The sequence below is a fragment of the Etheostoma spectabile genome, unplaced genomic scaffold, assembly GCF_008692095.1.
Source record: "Etheostoma spectabile isolate EspeVRDwgs_2016 unplaced genomic scaffold, UIUC_Espe_1.0 scaffold00569782, whole genome shotgun sequence".
Lineage (NCBI taxonomy): Eukaryota > Metazoa > Chordata > Actinopteri > Perciformes > Percidae > Etheostoma > Etheostoma spectabile.
In genome coordinates this window covers 3,449-17,976 of record NW_022605320.1, presented here as the reverse complement: position 1 = coordinate 17,976, position 14,528 = coordinate 3,449, and the positions used below count along the sequence as shown (strand labels likewise).

At 43.3% G+C, this 14,528-nt stretch overlaps 2 pseudogenes; both read right to left on the bottom strand.

The window, feature by feature from the left end:
• Positions 1–1,816: 1,816 nt before the first annotated feature.
• LOC116685350 (guanylyl cyclase-activating protein 2-like) lies at positions 1,817–6,804 on the bottom strand (annotated as a pseudogene).
• A 2,676-nt stretch (positions 6,805–9,480) lies between these two features.
• On the bottom strand, positions 9,481–14,065 carry LOC116685349 (ras association domain-containing protein 7-like; annotated as a pseudogene).
• Positions 14,066–14,528: the final 463 nt, after the last annotated feature.

The following is a 14,528-nucleotide window of genomic DNA, read 5'->3' as shown; positions in this document are numbered from 1 at the left end:
AATGATCACGTGCAAAGGAGAATTTATTGAATCATGCAGCAACATACTCACAGATACAGTATATATATAACGTATGTAAGTATGTGTCCTATATATATACAACATAGACATACATACATATATTGATATTAAGTACCGCATTAATATATGTTATCTTTAAATAATTGTCCATTAAAAAAATGCTGTGAAAAGAACTGGCCTGGAAAACCTTGACGAACTTCCGGCAATTTGATATAGCTCGGGAGTCCGTCTGGACGGAGAGCCCACTTCAGTTTTTCCAAATCGAGGCACTGATCACAAGCGCTGAGGTGGGCTTTGGGTAAAGTCCGCCTCAACGGTGACGGTAGCGTAGCGACGGCGAGCAGCTTTTTGTTTACATTCAACATGACGGCCACCGACGTTTGCAAAGCAGATTTTTACGCATCTTAACTCTCATGTTGTCCTCGGGTCAAATTGACCTGTTTTCCTTTATCAATGTTTTTTTTAATTCCCCAAAATAACATGATTGATTCCACAACAAATTAAAGTGTTTTTGAAATAGTATTGAGTAAAAGTTGACATATTCCAGTCTGTGATTATCATCAACATCCTAATTTCCCTTTCTGCTAAAGCCCAAACGGTCTCCTAAGCCCCTCCCCCCACAAGGGAGAATGAATGCGTGTGCATGAGCAGTGATTGACACGCAGTTAGACCACATGGCTTATTCCCCCCCAATGCACCACAGGGCGCCACAGGAAGTCATTCCTGCCTGTGGCCATCAACCTTTATAACTCCTCCCTCTGACTGTCTGACACACAGACACTTAGTATATATACTACCTACACTTCAGGACCAGCTGAACAGGATGGGAGTGGACCCCTGTCTGGTAGACTGGATCAGAGACTACCTCCCTGACAGGCCACAGTGCACTGGAGTCCCCCAGGGCACAGTGCTGAGCCCTCTTCTCTTCACCCTCTTCACTCCTCAGACTTCTGTTACAACTCGGAGCTGTGTCATGTACAGAAGTACGCAGATGACACAGCCATGGTAGGGTGTTTCAGGGGTGACAGGGAGGAGGAGTATCGGAGTCTAGTGGGGGGACTTTGCTCTCTGGGGTCAAACTCCCTGCAGCTGAACACCTCTAAGACAAAGGAGCTGGTCCAGACCAAGACCGCAACCAGTGATATTTATAGACTTCGTGCAACTGTACACAGACTTCCCTTCGGGGTTAATAAGGGTTTTGGATTCCCCCCCACATTTTTCCATTAGTGATGTATGGGACTGAGAATGTGTGTGTAATTCAGGCCCGGGTGTACGGTGTAATAACAACACAGTGGAAACTGTAATTTCCCTTATTAAGGACTAGAAATGATACAATAAAGTAAAATTAAATTAAATAAAACAGATATGTTTGAAAGAACGTTAGCAAAAGTCAGAGCTGAACCCTGTTCCATTATACTGTTTTAGGTATGGAAATTCTGTTTCCTAGTGCAATATAATGTTATTTTATACATATATATACATACATATTATATATATATTCATAACTCTATTAACATACAATGTGAACACATCCGATATGATGAATATAAATACACAGTAATGCATGTACTGCATTTAACAGCAGACTTCTCTCAGCATCGTCTCCCCAGACAGAGACCTCGGCTCAGGGCCAGGGCGACCACAACCACACAGCGACCCTCGGCCTTCGGGCCTGCAGCCATGAAGACCCGCGCCGAGCTCCAGCTCGAGACACAGGAACCTCAAAATGGAGACCGAAGACGGCACCTCTCTGTCAGCCTAAAAAAATAACCCGATGACCCCACTGGGTGAGAGATCAGGGCATCTTGACACAGTTCTGGATGACCCAGCTGCTGGCGTTGACGTCCAAATTCAACAAGCTCATGACCATTCGTCCTTCTGAGCTCCCTCCATGAACTCAGACAACGTGATCCGACCTGTGAGGGCACAGAAACACAATCCACATGGATGGCTTTATGGCAATAATTACTCAAATGTATACTTAATTGATCCCCAGTAGGGCAACTACAATGTACACTCTGTTTGTTAGTAATCACTACACACAGGCTGAAATACACACATGCTCAGGACATAATCATGCACAAATGGAGAGATGTCAGAGTGTGTGTGGGGGGGTGGGGGGGGGGGCTGCCAGCTGGACCAGCACCCTGAGCGGTTGGGGAGGGGGGGGTATGGTGCCTTGCTCAAGGGAATCCAGCAACAAAATTTCCCTATGTGGGATGAATAATCTAATCTAATAACAGTGCCCAGGAGGTGAAGCGGCATCTCTCCAACTACCGATCCACTCTCCATACGGGGACTTTGAACCCACAACCCTCCGTTCAAACCACAACTCCTAGAATAAAGATACATGTCCACTGCCAGGTGGCAAGTCTACGTCCCCGTCATTGTCTCCGTGTGAGCAGCCGGGCAACGCATTCTTCTAGCTACACGCTGAAAATGGCAAGTTTTGAGATTTTGGATCGTGCAACAGGGCACAGGGTCTGCTTGGGTCTTTCTGGGAAGGATTGTAAGATCTACAAAGAATATGTTTAGGGTGTTTCCTCTCTAACTGGGACATATTGGGACTGATTGGTGGGATTGCTGTGGGTGAAGTACACACGGAGATACGCTGGTACGACACATGAGGTGTGACCCTGTATCAGCTGATTTAAATAGCTCACGTTACGGTATTGTGTCGACAGTTAACTTCATTTAAAATTATTTGTGGCGTTTTCTTTTCAGAGGTGCTTACAGTCTGAAACCCATGTAACTTAACCCTTGTGTTGTCTTCCCATCAACCATTAACCACATTTTTGTCACTTTATCAATGTTGTGGGGGCTTTTTTTTTAGTTTCTGGTGTTTTAGCGCTTATTTCGACGGCCCCCTTTTTTGTGACAATTTTTTTTTTTTTACTGAAAACGTGTCAATTTGAACCCAAGGACAACATAAGGGTTAAGGTGACATATTCTTGTTTCCTGTCTTCTAATCGTGTACCTCCTTACCGTCATTATCTGGTCGACCAGCTCAAAGATCCTGTCACAGATTTCAGCCGGCGTCATGCTGATGTCCGTCTTCTGGAGCTTGATTTTGTAAAGGATCTGTGTGAGATACAGGACACAGTGTGTGATTAAGTACAACTATCTATCACTTCTATACCAAAGCCTTTAGTCCAGTGCCCGTGTGGTGATACTGGCAATGGCAGCAGGCACATGTCATACAGGCTCTGTGAAAGATGATATAACCCTAACTAACTAAAACTAACTAACTAATAATTACAGGGGGTCAGTCTTATAGGGTTGCTTTAATCTGTCAATGATCTTCTGGATGAATGGATTAGTTATGTGGTCTATGAAATGTCAGGATAATGTTGAGCGGTGTTTCCCAAAGCACAAGATGACCAAATCAATCACATTATTTTGTCCACAACTCAAAAAATATTCAGTTTACTGTCACTGAACTAGAAAATATTCCCATCTAACAAGCTGCAATCAGAGAAGTTTACTTTTATTTCTTTTAAAAAATGACTCAAACCTATTAATTAATGATAAACTAATTGACTAAATAATTCATCTTTGCAGCTTACTGTCTAAATGAACGACTGAAGAGACTCCAAATATGTCCCATAAATTGAGAATTTGAATAGTTTTATTCCCCAAAAATAACAAGGAATACAACATTTTGTTTGTAGGTCATTTTGAGGTCAAATATAGCATATTATTAATTAGCAACTCAGATCTCATTGACAGTGGGCTAATGTCAGGTCTCTGAAGGTGGAGGCCTACTGAAAGCACACTAAGATTTCGACCCCACAGAGACCGTCCTCTCGTCACCTAACACCCTGCGACCACACAGGCCGTGACCCCCCCCCATAAGCCTTGATCTATAATCTCCTTGAGAGGCTTAGTGTTATAAAACCCAGTGATTTCAGCTGAACACATCCCACTCCACTCCCAACACACTCCTAACCTTTGTATTATCTCAGAAAACAAGCCACAGAAGAGTGATGTTCATTGTGAACAGTGGATTTGTGGAAATGTCTCCTCACCGTGATGAGCCGTTTCACCTCCTGCCGGTCCAGCTTGCCGTTCCCGTCCTTGTCGTACATCTTGAAGGACCACTTGAGCCTGTCTTCCAGATTCCCCGTAAGATCAGGTGAAGTGCTGCCACGTACTCGATGAAATCAAGTGTGTTATCCTGTGGGAAAATAACACAAAAGTGGCTGCTAGGAAACAAATCTGAGCACGTGGTGACACAAAGCAGTGTTCACAATGTACCAAAGGTTTAATAAGACACACAATGATGTCCTTTTCTAATAATCGCGCCAAATCACTTGGTCGTTTTTCACAGACTAACAGCTGTGGAAGTTGTGAGAGGTTGTCAAAGTGGATGCAAGGTGATTTGATGTCAACATATTCAGAAATGGCAAGCTATCAGATGCAATCTTGAAATGTGCAGAAACTTTAATTTGCTGTGTTTTATAATATTAAATAATGTTCTTTTCACTAACTCACAAGAGTGGGATGTTTAATGGCTGTCACGCTCTCTAATTAGATTAGATTAGATTAGATTCAATTTATTGTCATTACACAGTACAGGTACAAGGCAACGAAATGCAGTTTCGGTTGACCCAGAAGTGCAATAGCAGTAAGTGCAGGATATACAATGGTCCTATAGTGCAAGACATGGATATGTAATGAATAAATTAGGAAGAATACTATTAAAACAGAGTTTTACAGATGGGTTTGTCCTATGAATACAAAATATAGATAACAAGTATTGTGAGCAAGATTTACAGCTAGGAATTTGGTGATATTACTATAATTGCAAATTTTTAAGATATGTGCAAATAGCATAATATACTAATGTTTACAGATTTTACAGGTGAGTATGTACTATGATATATATTATAATAGGCGGCTATTATTATTGACAGAATTTTACAGATAGCTATAATAAGTTAGGCTAAAATGAGCAGAATAACAATAATTATAATGATAATAGACGTGATTTGAGATTTCCATATTGAAAAAACAAAAGGTTATTGAAGATTAAATGGGGGGAGGGGGAGGGGGGGGTAGCACTTTTATGACGGCCCCCATCTACAAACTATACAGACTATCAGTTCTTTTCACTCTAAAAAGCATCTTCATTTAAGTGATCAAAACAGTGAAAACGTCTCTTTAACTACTTCACCAATAACCTAAACAGGGGAATTGAATCTTTGACATGGAGCTATTGAAGGTGGGGAAAACCCACAAATGTCAAACATTACTCAGGTCACTCAGCGCTATTGAACAGAATTTTTTCACCTAAACATGCTCTTCCGGGGGAGCAACGTTCCCTGCAGGCTACACTCTCGCGATTCCATTTCACGGGTATGGCAGTGGTCTGCCTGATGTCCTGACTGTGAGACGTCGAAGATCTTGATAATTGGATAATTGGAGTGGAATTCTGTTGGTGGGGCTCCTGATCATCGGCCTTGGGGTCTGTGACCTATCGTAAAATTGGTAAGACAGCCGCCAGCAAATTCACCCACCAGCTGTCTGGGGAACTTAAAGAGTGCCTACATGAGTGATTGAGAGGATGAAGGTTTTACATCTAAGGGCTGACCAGTCCTGTGAACTGTCTCGTAAATCTCAGACGACCACGGAAGCGCAGAAGGGGATTGAAACCAACAGGGCCCGTCGGTGGAGTTGCTTCGTGTGACCACCGGACTGGCAGAGAAGGTGGATGGACTGCAAAAATCACTACGTGATAGGATGCTCGTATGCCGTGAGGTCGTGACAACTGATTGATGGACATTGATTCGTACAAATTCCACCGAGTCACCCTAAATTTGGATTGAAATTGATCAAACACCCCCCCCCCCCCCCCACCTTCTGCCCGAAGCGGGAAAACAATTTGCAGCTGACATTCTATCCTGTCCTTGCACTGGCTTATCTCTCCAAGGTCACGCAAATGAACTGAACTTTTATCAACACAGACAGTCTGATGGCGAACATTTACACACACAACTCATTCTCATACACAACACATACACCACCCCCCGAACCAGCCCCAATCCGTCTGACTGCCTCGTTTCTTTCTTCTTGTGTTTCCCACTCACTCCCCATGTCAAGGCCGGGCTGAACTGAGCGTTTTTCAACGCCCCCACAGTTTGTGTCTCCCACGCACTCACATCCACAGACACCATACACCAATTATTCCTTCATGATGTAGTCTTGTGCATTATATTATGTCTTGTATTACCTGCTGTCTGCATCATATATCTTTCAGAGTGCATGTAGCGCGCGCTTTTACTAGCTGCGGCTCGGAGGCTCTCTAAACTCTCTAAACTATTTCGTTGCATTGTACCTGTACATGTGTGATGACAATAAAGTTGAATCTAATCGAATCTAATCTAATTAACTCAACTTCACCCAGGTTAGATAAGAAGGGTCACCAGAGAACAGGGGATTGGTTCATGGTTGGTTCACGCTGGACATCACGCTACTAATTAAACAGAGAGAGGACTTGTTCAGAGATTTTCCAGAGTGAAACAGATTCACACGGTTGCACTTGCAATGGAGCTACAATCTACTTCTGAAATGAGAAATTGCTGCATATTTTACCTTTTGTGTAAAGCGAAGTTGAATATTGTCTCAATGTAGAGGGACTCCCTCTGCAGACCTGTTCGGGACCCCGAAGATCCTCTTGACTCGTGTAATGCAACGCACCGCTCGGACACTCCTTCATGAAAGTTAAGACAATTCCTGAATTTGTGCCAAATCCACCTGCTCACCTGGCTCTTCCTGTCCCATTGTGCCTTTGATTCCTTTGAGGAAAAACGCAAAAAACATGTGGATCCTACGGTTGCAGGGCGCCGGGCATGGACTCAAACTGAAGAGCTGGGAACGAGGTGTGCAGCTTTCTCACTGAGCATGCGGAGGGTGCCAGTCAATCTATTAACTCCGTAATTACTTGACCCTTAGCCAACAAGGTGCCATGAAGGCACCACAAAATGGCTAAACTGTTGTCACCAAGCGCCAAAAACAGTGATGACGGTGGTGTCTACTCAATCATAGAACAGCCAGGGTCAATCAAACCACCTGGCTTTGGTATCAACTGGACACAGTCAATAGAGTACAGATACAGATACAATATATAGTTACAGTCTGACTTCTACTTTTCCTTCTTTCTATGGATGATCAGACGACTCAGAGATGTAACTGTACAATACATATTTTGCAGTTTATTTCATTTTTACACATGTGTATTCACTGATCCATTCTCTCTTTCCCTAAGAAACATTTCCAGTGTTAATGAAATCCACTGCTCTTCATTCCACTAGATGGTCCAGTTCCAGCTCACCCAGTGGGAGCGTGCGCCCCATGTGGGCTGGGTCCTTTGCAGCGGCCCGGGTTCGGGTCCCACCTGCGGCCGTTTTGCAGCATGTCCCCCCCCCCCCCCCCCCTTTCCTGTCTGTCCACTGTCACTATCAAATGAAGGAAGTGAGGTCAGCAGGGGTGATATCAGCATGAAAAATACAAAGGTTCTCCTTTGGGGACATAATTTTGACTTATTCTCTTTTTTTGACTGATAAATAAATTATACTTTAGACTACTTTAAATTTTACAATTTACACTCTGTTTGTTAGTAACTGTGATAACCTATAACCGTCTCTTTTGTCAGTTTTGGGGATCCACAAACGTTTTGTTTCAGGGTAAGGTTAGCAGGGGTGCTATCAGCATGACAAATACAAAGGTTTTCCTTTGGGGACATCATTTTGATGTTTTCGGTTCTTTTTTAAACTGATAACTGTGATAACCTGTTAATCTCCATCTGAATCTCAATTACGTTATACTTCGCACATCTATAACATGATGTAGTCTCAGAGATATTCCCACTCAGTGTCTAACTGCAAAGATACATTTTAAATCTGGCAACATTTAAGTTTTACATTTACATTGCATCATTTACAGTCATTTAGCTTTTATCCAAAGCAATTCCAATTGGTGCTTTCAAACTTGAAGTTGCAAACTCCAGACAACAAGTAGTAAGTATAAGTAATTAATTAAACAAAACTCAAAGAGCCATTTGAAAGTGCAGAGAACATAGTTCAAATTCCTAAAATATCTGCACTTTCAAATGGCTCTTTGTAGTTTTGCTGTTTAATTACTTGCAGTTACTACTAGTTGTCTGGAGTTTTGCACCTTCCCGCGTCCAGTGTCCTTTTTCTTGTAAAATGATGATATCCAAAAGGATTTGGTGATTTGACCACTCACCTAACATCCAATCCCAAACAGTAATTCCCCCATGTGTTGTTGTCCCAGCAGTTACACTTACTTATGAGTGTTAACTAAATGATGAAATTAAATAAACTACACTCAGCTGATCACTGGGCTCCTTAATTAGTTTGGTTAAGGTTGCACAGGGAGAGCATGGTGAGAAAAAAAGGATTACAGGTATAATCTCAGCCAGAGAACATGGAACTTAATGAGGAACTTAATGCTGAAATGAGTTTGGCGTTACACCAATCCCGTTACAGCAACAGCATCAGGGACGTTTCAGTCTTCAGAAGCTGTTGATGTGCAACCGTTACGTAATCATTTAAATAATTTTAGATTTAAAAATGTCATTCCACAATTTAGTCAGGCAGTTTTTTTATTAGGTGTGTGTGGGAGGGTTAGTGTGTGTGTGTGTGTGTGTGTGTGTGTGTGTGCGTGTGTGTGGTGTGGTGTTGTGTGTGCGTGGTGGTGTGGTGTGTACATTGTGTAAATGTATGATCTCATCATGGACGAAGCTGTGGCTCCCTCTGGTGGAGCAAAGATGAACTGGTTTTAGAAAACAAAGATGAGACAGAGTGATATAAAGCCTGTATTTTATTATATATATATATTATTTATTTATGTGACAGTTCAAGTAGAAAATATAAAACAAAAATACAATTCTTCATTTTTACCAGTATCATTTGTCATTTGTATATTTCATTTCAAAGAGACTATTTCACAAAGAAGCTGGGAGTGAAGCGCTAAACACACACCACACACACCACACACCACACACCACCACACACACACCACACACACCACACACACACACACACACACACACACACACACAGGAGGGTTTTAGATAACTTCCAGTTCACGGTGTCCTGTAGAGGAAACAGAGAAAATTGGGTCAGACATCCGTGTTATTAATTATTCATCCTTGTTTCTGTTAATTTGAGCTTGCATCCCTTTCTTCCTTCCTTTCTTTCTTTCTTTCTTTCTTCCTTCTCACACAACACTTTTATAAATGATCTGACTACTAACTTGTTCAGTGGAACTAGTCGTGACTCTTCTCAATGCCAGTATTTCTCTTTTGATACTGTACATTGCTAAAAACAAGAAAGCCGGATACTTTCACATTAAACTACTAGTATTGTAAACACAGTGGCACTACTCTAACTTCTCTGATAATCACTTCAAACAATCTGATGACGTACAGTGATCCTACTCAATTATACCAGCGCTGCTGAGGTAAACTTCAGAGACAGGCAGAACGTGTGTCTGGGTCTGCGTCTGGCATGGCGGTCTGCTGGATAAACTGCTGCAGCTTACACTGTCTCAGCTCCTTGTCCAGGTCCTGCCCACGTCTTCCATCTGTCCGGGAGAGGACGCAGGGAACATTACGTCACTAACCGCACACATTTTGGGTTGAAAACATGTTAACCCTCCCATTCTCTATTATATCCTCGGTTTTCATGTCTTTGTCATAACTAGAGCTGCAAAAATTAATGAAAGGTCCCATGGGATGAAAATTCCACTTTATGAAGTTTCTTAACATTATTATGAGTTCCCCCAGTCTACCTACACTCTCAGAAAAATGAAGTACATAATTGTATCTTTAGGGTACAATGGCTTGCACGGGGTTGTACCCTCAAGGGGACAGTTTTGTACCCGTGGTATAGGGTACACATTTGTACCCTTTGTTTTAATGGATCAAGCAGCCAATCAGGGCTGGCTCTACATATTTGACACATTTTTCCACCAATCAAAAGTAGTGAGCTGGCAGTCTCCGTCCCGCTCTCCAGTAATTATAGATGGATAATGTAGCCTATGCAATGCAAAAATGTTTCAGATGAAACACACTGTAACAGTGAGAATCACCATCTGTGTGTTTATATGTGTTGTTTCATTACATAATCAATATAATGCCGTATTTCGATTTAATTTCAGCAAATTGACTTACAAAACTTGTATTTCCTTTATTTCAAGGCTACTCAAAATATTGATCATTTTAAATCTACCTTAAAAATAAGGTATAATTAAAACCTTTAAACCAACTTTTACAACAAATCTGGCTTGGCAGAGGCTGTCTCTGATATTGTACCTAACTTTAAATAAACGGTACATATATGTACCTTTTAAGCTTGGGAACATATGTGTACCTTTTGACCCTCCAAAATGTACACATATGTTTCTTGAGGTTCCAACAATGAGCCCTATGGGTACGTTAGTAGATTGTACCTTGGGGGACAGAAATGGACCCCCACTGTACCCCTAAACCGAGTTACTTTTATAGAAGATATAGTTAACAAAGACATTATGATTATGAGTATTATTATGGATAAAGATAAGTAAGTAAAAAAAATAAAACATTAACATATTGATTTTGGCCTGCATGGCCAAGTAAATTCAAAACAAAACAAAGCAAACTCGCCCCCCCCCATGTTTCTGTAACTCTCATGACTAACTGATTTAACTGTCACTAACCCCCACCCCCCCGACCATCTTGTCGGTGATTGGCTGGAGTGGTGACTGGATTTGAGACAAAAAATGAAATTGTGCTAAAACCATGCAGGAAACTCATAGTGCAAAATCAGTTACAAATCAAAGTCAATAGCACATCTTTGTGCCTTTAGTCAGAGGAACAAATTGTACTTTACTTGTGTGTTTTGTACTTCCTACGAAGGTAAAACTCTGGAAAAGGTACATTTTGTCCCATCAAGGTACCACCCCAGTGACAAAGCCAAGCCAAAAGTCCTTTTTATTCCTTTAGTGTGGTGATTCTATTGAAAGAAACTGGGTCTGAATGTGTGCTGCCTGGTGTGCCCGAGCCCTTTGAAAATTTGTGAGATTATGGAGATTCAACCTGCAGCGTTTCCTCCATGGTTTGGTGATCCCTCTGTGTCTCTGACAGCGTTGCATCCAGTTCCTGTCCCTGCAGCAGGCGGAGGTGGAGCTCCTGCTCCAGAGGCCTCCGGCCTCCTCAGCCTGCCGAGCGCCGGCCCGAGAGCTTTGTCTGTGGGCTCGGTGCTGTATTTTCTGCTGCAGATGTTCAGAACGCTCGTGGAGCTCCTCGATCCGATAACCATCAGCATCCACCGTCGACTGGATCTGGTGTAGCGTCTGTGCATTTCTGTTGATGATGGGTTAACATTTCTGGTTTAGGAAACGTCAGAAGAAGAAGTCGCTCACCGAAACAATGTGGAGAATGTAAACTGGTCTGAACACATACCTTGTTCTCTGTCCAGCTCTTCCTGTAACTGCTCCTCCCACTGCCGCTGTACATCAAATCTGCCTCGTCTGCCTCAGACCTGCTCCAGTTTCTCCAGTTCGCCTTCGGGGACCGGGGTCAGACCGGGGACTGTGCAGACCTCTTTCGCTCCAACACCTCTGTCTCTCGCTCCAGAGCATGAAGCTGGATCTCCAGGTCTCGCAGCCGGTTCTGCTGCTGCAGGATCTGCCTAAACATCTCCTCTTTGGAGGAGGAAGAGGGGATTGCCTTCACAGGGTTGACAGCGTCTAGGAACGAGACAGGGGAGGCTCGGGGTTCTGGGGAGTCTCGGGGGGACGGAGACCAGGCCCTGCTTGGTTTGGTCCTCTTGGGATGTGTTGAGGGGCCCAGATTGAAGGTGAGAGCCTTGTGTGGCTCACTGTGTCTGAGGGGCTCTGGTTCTGATGGTTGGGGAGGGGGAAAACGTCTTTTTGTTTTGGGGGTGTCTTGACCGTCACTGAGGCTGGGACCTGTCCTCCGCAGAATGAACTGGACATCCGAGGCCAGCTGTCCCAGCTGAGCCAGATGCTGAAGAGGACAGTCATCAGCAACCAGCTGTCTCTCGGTGCCTCGCAGCTTGAAGATAAGAATGTAACGACCGGTCTGACCTGCGGAAAATACAGATACATAAAGGATTCATGCTTAACAGCTGGCTTTATTACAAGCAACAAACAGCTAGATGTTGTGGAAATGGGGGCTGCATAACAAAGGAATCGCAGGAGGAATTAACTGTTTAATAGTGAGAATTGTCAATCAGAATGTGAAAAAACAAAATCACAAACATGTTGCTTAGAAAAGAATCCAAGAAAATAGTTTCCAGTGGTGTCACGTCAAAGGTTTCTGCAGGAAATCTTTATATTTGTGTTTTGGTTTGGCACAAAGTACTTAAATGCAAAAGGTCTTAGCCAATCTATAGTTTGCAGTTTTCACAAAACAAATGCACTCTGCAATACAAAACCTAGTGACGATGGTGCTGTTCAAAGAGAAAAACATGCAAATGCATCATTGGTGGCACAAGAGAAAAGGTTGTAGGATTATTAAAAATCAAGTTTGACACCAATGGGAATGTGTTCGCACAATGCGTTGCACGTAATTGTTTGTGTTCTGTCTTTTCTTTTCTAAAGATCATTTTTTCAGGAATCAGAATCAGAATCTGGAAGCAAAAAATTCAATCAGACCATCTCTACTTTAGACCAGGTTTTTGTTGGTAAATGCCGCAATCACTTGCCCCTACCTCAAGATAGCAATACGCCCAGAATGCACCTGAACACACCTCCCTGTAAGACCAGCACGCCCAGAATGCACCTGAACACACCTCCCTGTAAGACCAGCACGCCCAGAATGCACCTGAACCCACCTCCCTGTAAGAACAGCACGCCCAGAATGCACCTGAACCACCTCCCTGTAAGACCAGAACGCCCAGAATGCACCTGAACACACCTCCCTGTAGACCAGCACGCCCAGAATGCCCCTGAACACACCTCCCTGTAAGACCAGCATGCCCAGAATGCACCTGAACACACCTCCCTGTAAGACCAGCACGCCCAGAATGCACCTGAACACACCTCCCTGTAAGACCAGCACGCCCAGAATGCACCTGAACACACCTCCCTGTAAGACCAGCACGCCCAGAATGCACCTGAACACACCTCCCTGTAAGACCAGCACGCCCAGAATGCACCTGAACACACCTCCCTGTAAGACCAGCACGCCCAGATGCACCTGAACACACCTCCCTGTAAGACCAGTGCCCAGAATGCACCTGAACACACTCCCTGTAAGACCGCACGCCAGAATGCACCTGAACACACCTCCCTGTAAGACATGCCCAGAATGCACCTGAACACACCTCCCTGTAAGACCAGCACGCCCAGAATGCACCTGAACACACCTCCCTGTAAGACCAGCACGCCCAGGATGCACCTGAACACACCTCCCTGTAAGACCAGCACGCCCAGAATGCACCTGAAACACCTCCCTGTAAGACCAGCATGCCCAGAATGCACCTGAACACACCTCCCTGTAAGACCAGCACGCCCAGAATGCACCTGAACACCCTCCCTGTAAGACCAACACGCCAGAATGCACCTGAACACACCTCCCTGTAACACCAGCAACCCCATGAGCGCACGTTGGGTGCAGGTGCATTTGCTAAACGACGTGGGCGCTGGAATATCTTAAAATAGCAAAGAAACTTGCATCGGGCTTTGCGCCGCACTGGGTGCAAGAGCGGACCCTTGACTTTAACATTGGGAGTTTTCATCAAATCTTGCAGTTATCACTCATTTTGACCTGTTGTGGGAAAGCTAATGTAACGTCTGTGACAGTGTTCCTAACAACAGTGATGGAAGGATTTACAAAACAACAACGTATTATAAATTAAACATGTATGACTATAAACAGTGTTGGAGGAGGATGAGCCCAGTGAGACTTACCAATTGCTTGTGCGAGAGCTATGACGACATCCTGGCAGGAGGTTTTAAGGGATAGGCCGCAGACCACTCTGACGGCGCCCTCCACCCCACCCTTCAGCTCCATCTTGGACCTGCAAAGAGACAGACGGACACATCAGTAAACTGCACTTGTAACCTTAGTTAGAATAAAACATAGTATAATTACATTAAATGTCATTCTAATCCAACAAGATCACCAAAACCATATGGCGGTATCGGTTATTCTTACTTCTTAGACTACTTCTAAATGTCAATTTGAAAGATGCAAAATACTTTAGCCATCAATAAATGCAGTGCAGTAAATTTCTCTTTGAAATGTGGTGAAGTATAATTATAAAGTTGCATAAAATGGAGTCTTACAGTAAGTAAAGTAGGCCTACAAGTACCAACTTCTAGTAATCTTAGGCTATTGAGTATATGTACTAATAGTTACTTTCCAGCTTAAAATATGATGCATAGTCAACTTAATTTCCAGAAATTAAAAAGCCTATGATTTCACAATGTATATCAGGCAATCTCACAATTATATAGCATAATAATTTTATCCA